Source organism: Trichechus manatus, unplaced genomic scaffold (genome assembly GCF_000243295.1).
Source record: "Trichechus manatus latirostris isolate Lorelei unplaced genomic scaffold, TriManLat1.0 scaffold01066, whole genome shotgun sequence".
Taxonomy (NCBI): Eukaryota; Metazoa; Chordata; class Mammalia; order Sirenia; family Trichechidae; genus Trichechus; species Trichechus manatus.
In genome coordinates, this window is record NW_004445002.1 from 1 (window position 1) to 7,111 (window position 7,111).

Below are 7,111 nucleotides of genomic sequence, written 5' to 3' on the forward strand. Positions count from 1 at the left end.
TTCTTTCTTTCCTGTATTTTTAATGACCTTTTTTTCTTCATGTATGATGTCCTTGATGTCATCTCACAGCTCGTCTGGTCTTCCTTCAGTCATTAATGTTTAATGCATCAAATCTACTCTTGAGATGGTCTCTAAATTCAGGTGGGATATACTCAGGTCATATTTCGGCTCACATGGACTTGTGTTAATTGTCTTCAGCTTTAACTTGTACTTGCATATGAGCAATTCATTAACTCCCAGTCTAAATTAGGAATGTACCATTTACTGAGAAATATTTGAATAAATTTGTACTATGTTTGATTCAAATTATCCTCTGTGAAATCTTCTTCATTCACGTTTGCTACAGCTTTTCAGTCCCACTTGCCAAATTTGTGGTTTGCTTTTTTTTTTAAATGACATCACATACTTTAGTTTTTTAGTTAGAATAGGTTTTTTTTACCCATCCATTCTCCTTTCCTAAATATTTTACATTATTTTTTCTCAATTCTCATTTTAAAGTATAGGGTTTAGTGAAAATACAAAGGGTTTGACATCTTAATCTTTTCTAAATAGAAAGTCAAAGTGATGTTTTCAGAATGAAGGATTAGAATTCAGAAAGAGCTAAAATGAAATCCTCACTAAGTTAAATATGAATTTTGTATCCTGGAGCAAGTGACTTCCTTTCTCTGAGTTTCAATGTCCTCATCTGTAAAATCAGGGTAACAATAATACCTACTTTATGGAGTTAATAAAGCATTAAATATGATTATGTTTATAAACCACCTAGCATCATACCCAGCATAAAGTAAATATTTAGTGAGTGTGAGCTAGTTTTAACACCATTACCATAAGCAAAATCCTGAGCCAGTTTGCCCCAAAAAGCAGTTGTTTAAACCTAAAGAATATTCAGCTTCCAGACACATTCTGAAATCCATATATTCCTTCTCATGAATAATATGAATTTAGTGTTCTTTAATGGTTTTCTTATATTAAGAAGTACTCTGCCATGAGACCAGAACTGGGTGATGCCCAGCTCCAATTACTGAATGTTTTGATCAAAGATTCTATAGAAGAATTCCAGTCAAAAGGAGGAAAATGCAGAGCAGAATTTCAGATTCTCATGGACTCCAGACTTTCTGGAGCCATGGAGGCTGGATGAACCCCTGAAACTATTGCCCTAAGATAATCTTTAAACCTTAAACCAAAAATATCCCCTGAAATCATCTTAAAACCAAAAAATAGCTTAGCTTAACTAGTAAAAAAAGGTCTGTCTTGAGTATTATGCTCTTTGAGAACTATCTATATGGGATCAGATCAAAAGATTAGATAGGAACCTTAGGGGGCAGTGAGTTTATGTTAATGGGGGACAAACAACTCAGAAAAGGAAGATAAGAGTGTTTGCACAACTTGAAGAATGTAATCAGTGTCATTGAATTGTACAGGTAGAAACTGCTGAATTGGTGTATGTTTTGCTGTGTATATTCTCAACAACAACAACAAAATATTAATAAATAAAAATTTTTTAATTACTGACTGACTGTTGGTAAATGTTCTAAAATTGCATGGTATAGATCTCAGAATAAAGCTCTCAAGAAAAATATTATAGCTGAATTCCCAAATAGCCTGCAGAAACCTAATTTGATAACTAAAATTACTTCAACTATTCCTTAGTCTTTAACTTGATCCCCTTTCGATATTATTATATGCAAACTTCCTCTTTCTCTTATTCTCAACTGGTTTGCCTCTATTCTTCTTTCAGTCCCTTCCATAAAGTGTTTCAGCTACAGATTTGGTTAAATATACATTTGTGGGTTTCTCAAATTTAACCATTATTAGGAAAATTTTTTCTGTGAAAAAATTCCTTTTTAGTTAAAAATTAAGATGCCGGGCACATATATCTTGCATATGTTAAAGCTGGAAGGATGGAGATGATACTGTGTCCCTTTAGTCTGGGTTGAAGAGAAAAGCTTCACATAAACTGTTGAGATGTCAGGATTTAGAAATACTTCATAGTTTCCCATGTTGCTGAGATCTGAAACCAGTTCTACATGATTCCAAAGTCCAAAATCCTTCCCTTTTCCAATCTAGGAAGAATAATTGCAGTTGTTGTTGTCAGGCGCCTTCAAGTCCGTTCTGACTCAAAGCGACCCTATGTACAACAGAACTTAACACTGCTCGGTCCTGCATCATCCTCACAATCATTGTTATGCTTGAGCCCATTGTTGTTGCCACTGTGTCAATCCGTCTCATTATAGGAGCTAGTAACATGAAACTCCTCCCCTACCTTAGCATCGTTTTTAGCATATACCTGGATAAATACACTTGAAGCAAAGTTGACAATAAGAAAAGTCATGGTACTGTATAATATGAAGCCCTGATTACCGAGGTGATTGTGGCCCAGATACGATAACAAGTGAAGACAGTAAGGTAAATTGCAGAGTGTGGAAAGTAATTTGGAGCCCTCGTGGTGCGATGGTTAAGCGCTCAGCTGCTAACCAAGAGGTCAGCAGTTTGAAGCCACCAGCCACTCAGTAGGATAAAAGACCTGACAATCTGCTCCTACAAAGATTACAGGCTAGAAAACCCTACTACTCTGTCATATAGGGTAGCTATGAGTCTGAATATACTTGACCACACATAACAACAACATGGGAGGGAAACCTTAACACAGAAGGTCATCATATGGAAGCTTTGTTAGTGGGAGGATAATTAGATGATAATAAAAGAGATGTTAAATTCAGGAGATCTGTCAATGAGTGCTGAGTTTTTCATAATGCAAACAACTAACACTGGTGTATAAATTTTAAGGACAGAATAAGAGCTTCAGTTTGAGATATGTGGAGCATTTTGCCAAGACAGGTTTCCTCATACATCAGAAATTTTTCAAAATGTAAATGTTCGTCTTATTATAATTTTATCAGAGCAAAGTCCTAGAGCCTGTCCGCAACTGGCCACCTTAAACAGATGATACACCACACAGACTAAAACGCTCAAAACATCAAATGACTTCTTCAAGACATCTATTCATTCATTAAGTACATATAAATTAGCCCTCTATTGTGTGGAAGATCATCTAAAAGGGGAAATTCATTCACACTCACCCTGGTGAGCTAGGTTCAATCTCCTATCTGCAGAGCAGAATAAATTTTTGGCACTCAACTACTTCTGTCTCTGAAGACATTATTATTTATGAAAAATATGTCTTCTTTGTCTTAGTTACACCTTTCCCTTCAATACCTTTATTTTCTCCTGGGGAGCCACACAACAGGAACATTAGTAAAGGTCCTGATTTCCCTCTAGGCCATGAAGGTTTTTTGTAGTGATTCCTGAGAAGAAGGCAAATAGGATGCCATCACCTCCTGGCTTCCTGGAAGTGCATGTCTGTGGCCGTCTTAGATTTATTGAGGAATATTCTGACCCTAAGAAGCTTCCCTCTATCCATTGTAGAAGTTTGTTTGAGGACCACTACTCCAGATGAGAATAGATGCAATTTGGCCAGCCCAATTTCCCTCTTAGAATCACAAATTTCAAAATAACTTCTTTTTTATTGTTATCAGAACAAACAAGTTATAAAGAGATGGACAATGGAAAAGGTAGTCACTTGTTCCATAATTGGTATTCCTCCTTCTCCCTTCCTTTTCCTGGTTTTTTGGTGGCTGTCATCTGGAGGTGAAATAAACATAATGACATTGTGGCTGCTTCCATTGTTTCGGTTCTTAGCATTAGGATTGATGACAATGACTGAACCTAGAGAATGGACATGGCCTTCTTGATGCCAAAGAAAGCAAGTCAATTCAGAAAATTTTTCTTCACGCCTTCCCCTTTTCCTTCCCTCAAGTGGGATGTGTCACTATTTGAGGGATAACAGGGCCTTGACATATTACCACAAAGGTTTTGCACTGAGCAACTCCAGTTAACACCAGTCACATAATACAATAGGAGTGGCATTTCCCACAGAATTGTCCAGTGCACCATCTGTCCGACTGTCTACATCAGCCCAAGGGAAAAACAGAAATGAAAAGAATTCCTGAATATCGATTAGAAGCAGAGGTCTTTAACTGACATAGTTTCCACAAGACATTTAAGACAAGTCTCTAAATAAACCCAAAACTAAGGGCTTTAACCAACATTGACCACTATCATAGAAGAAACTTCACTCACTTCATTATTCTTCTAGTGCTACTTCCACTGAAGGAAAACCTAAAGAGTAAGACTGAATATGTCATACACTCACATAGGCGTATTTGGTCAGAGTTCTAAAATACAGCATTTATCAAAACATGTTTCTCAAAAACATTATTTTCATGGGATAATAATAGACTTTGTGCAATAAGAAAAATATTCAAATTATTCTAAGAAATGCTGTATTATTATTAAGTTTAGTGAGTTTCTTTACTGTAGACCTTCTCAGGGTCTTTAATATGCTCATATGCTCTGTGAATCACAAAGATACCAGATGGTATTTGAAGCAAAATACATTTTTCAGAAATATTTGTTTTATAAACACTTTGTGTAACACCAGAAATATCTTTATCTTCCTTGAACTGCTATTGAGTTCATCCTCTTGGGCTTCCCTTGCCGCTGGGAAATACAGCTCTTCCTCTTCCATATTCTTTGTGACATACATCCCGACTCTCCTTGGAAACACAGCCATCTTGTGTGCAGCTCGCTGCGATCACCAGCTCCACACTCCCATGTACATCCTTCTGGCCAACTTCTCCTTCCTGGAGATCTGCTCTGTCAACTCTGATGTGCCCAAAATACTGGCCAACTTCCTTTCCAGGACCAAAACCATCTCCTTCATTCTGTACCTCTTCCAGTTGTGTTTCTTCTCCCTGGGCACAACCAAATGTGTATTTCTCTCTATCATGGCCTATGACTGGTTCCTGGCAATCTGCAGCTCCCTGCACTACCTCACAGTCATGACTACCAAGTTCTGTAGCAGCCTAGTCGTCTTTTGCTGGGTGTATGGTTTCCTCTGAGTTCTGATCCCAGTGATACTTGTTACTCAGCTGCCATTTTGTGGCCCAAATATGATCGATGACTTTCTGTGTGACCTAGGTCCTCTGCTGACCTGGCTTCAGCCTGTGAACCAGTCCCAGGGACTGTTCTCACATTTGGCACCATAAGCTCCCTCCTCATCTTTACCACTTTTTTCTACATTATTGGCTCATACACGCTGGTGCTCAGGACTGTGATTCAGGTGCCCTCAGCTGCTGGCCAGAAGAAGGCCTTCTCCACCTGCTCTTCACATCTGGCTGTGGTGTTTCTGTTCTATGGATCTGTCATGATAACATATGTGAGCCCAGGGTCAGGACAAACACAGGGCATGCAGAAGTTCACTACTTTGTTCTATTCAGTTTTGACTCCATTTTTCAACCCCATGATTTACAGCCTCCAGAATAAAGAGATGAAGGATGCCTTGAAGAAAGTATTAGGAGGCTCCTAAAAATAGTTTGTGATGTTAGTGAGTTATTTCTACATGAGTTACAGCTATGAACCTCCTGTCAGTGAAGATTTAAGAAACTGGCAAGTAGATGTGAAAGTGTGGAAGGAGGCAGACTGTAAAATAAACAAACCAGTTGCCTTTGAGTTGTTTCTGACTCATGGCTACTCTGTGTGTGTCAGAGTAGAACTGTGCTACATAGGATTTTCAATGGTTGGGATCTTTTGGAAGTACATAAACAGGATTTTCTTCCAAGGTGACTCTGGGTCGATATGAGCCACTTACCTTCTGGTTTGTAGCCAAGCACTTAGTCGTTTGCACCACTCAGGAACTCCATCTGTAAAATATGACCCTTTAATTGCCTAGGCCTCTCCTCACACATTCTGTGATTTGACCTACTTGTAATCAATAAATAATATATGGAAGCTATCAAGATTCTAAGATATAACCTGCACAATGCCTCGTCTCGTAATTCCTTGAACTCTTAACTCCAGTTACCTTTATCTCCATACAATTGAGCAATATTACACATTCTTCTGTAACACCTGGCATATCCTCCATGAGTCTTGCCTCTTAAAAACTCATCATTCTTACCACTGAAAAAATTTAAAGTCATTCAACATAGAGAACACCAATTCCCCCTCCTCCTGTATCTTGTCTTACGTATTCATATTCCATCTCCTTCTTTTTAGTTTTAACAGTTCCACGTAAACTCCTCATCCTTTCTATCTGGTCTAGTAATTATACTAATCCATTATCCATTTTATCCCCCTTACATCATCAATCGTTTATTATTTCTTTCCTTCAGTATCAAAATATGCATCACTTTCCTCCATCTTAAAAAGTTTCTTCCCTAGGCTATTGTTATTGGAGATATTATGCCATTAATCTCCTTCTTTTTGTTACCAAACTTTTCAAAAGAAGGTGCTACACTTATTGCCTCCACTTTTTTATTACCTCCTCCTCAGTGCTCTGTAAACTAACTTACATTCTCAGCACCATATGTTTCTTCTTCTTCACATGTAAAAATATATATTATACAACACTTACTACTGAAAATGTGGTCTTTGGATCATCAGCTGGGCATCACTGGGGGGTTGGATGAAGTTAGAAGGCAGAATCTCAGAGCCCCATCCTAGATCTATTAAATCAGAATCTGTGTTTTAACAAAATCTTTCAAGAATTCCTATGCAGTTTAAGAAGCACTGATCTACAACAGATTATCTGAAAGGCTTACTGAAGCAGAAACAGGCTTTGCAAGGCTGAACGTGACTGTCCCCATGCTTTCCACTAGTTCACTGCAGTTTGCCAAGTCATTCTTTTGTAATTCTTGCGGAAGTAGCCTTATGTAAGTCTAGAGGCATCACTGGCATGTAGCCATTCTTATTCACCACCACTATAAAACCTCTGCCCTCCAACTGTGGGGTACAGAATCAGCTTGGTCCTGCTGCTTTCCAGGACCTGCTTCATATGTAAGTCTCCCTAATAAACTCATTTGCTGCCAGGGTAGAGTCACCCACCTCTTTCTTCTATCCCTCAGCGCCCTCCATTTTTGGAGGCAAGTTTCACATTACAAATCCGTGCCAGGACAATTGGCTAGCCAGCCAGGAGACCAAGGAAATGGAAAGTGAAGCCTCTGTGGGGGAAATCCTGGGTTGGCTGGCAACCTCCACGTGGGGAGGTTTG

The 7,111-nt window shown here is 38.5% G+C and overlaps 1 pseudogene; it reads left to right on the forward strand.

Moving 5' to 3' along the window:
* The first annotated feature begins 4,534 nt into the window (after positions 1 to 4,534).
* On the forward strand, positions 4,535 to 5,428 carry LOC101356785 (olfactory receptor 11H4-like; annotated as a pseudogene).
* The last annotated feature ends 1,683 nt before the right edge of the window (positions 5,429 to 7,111 follow it).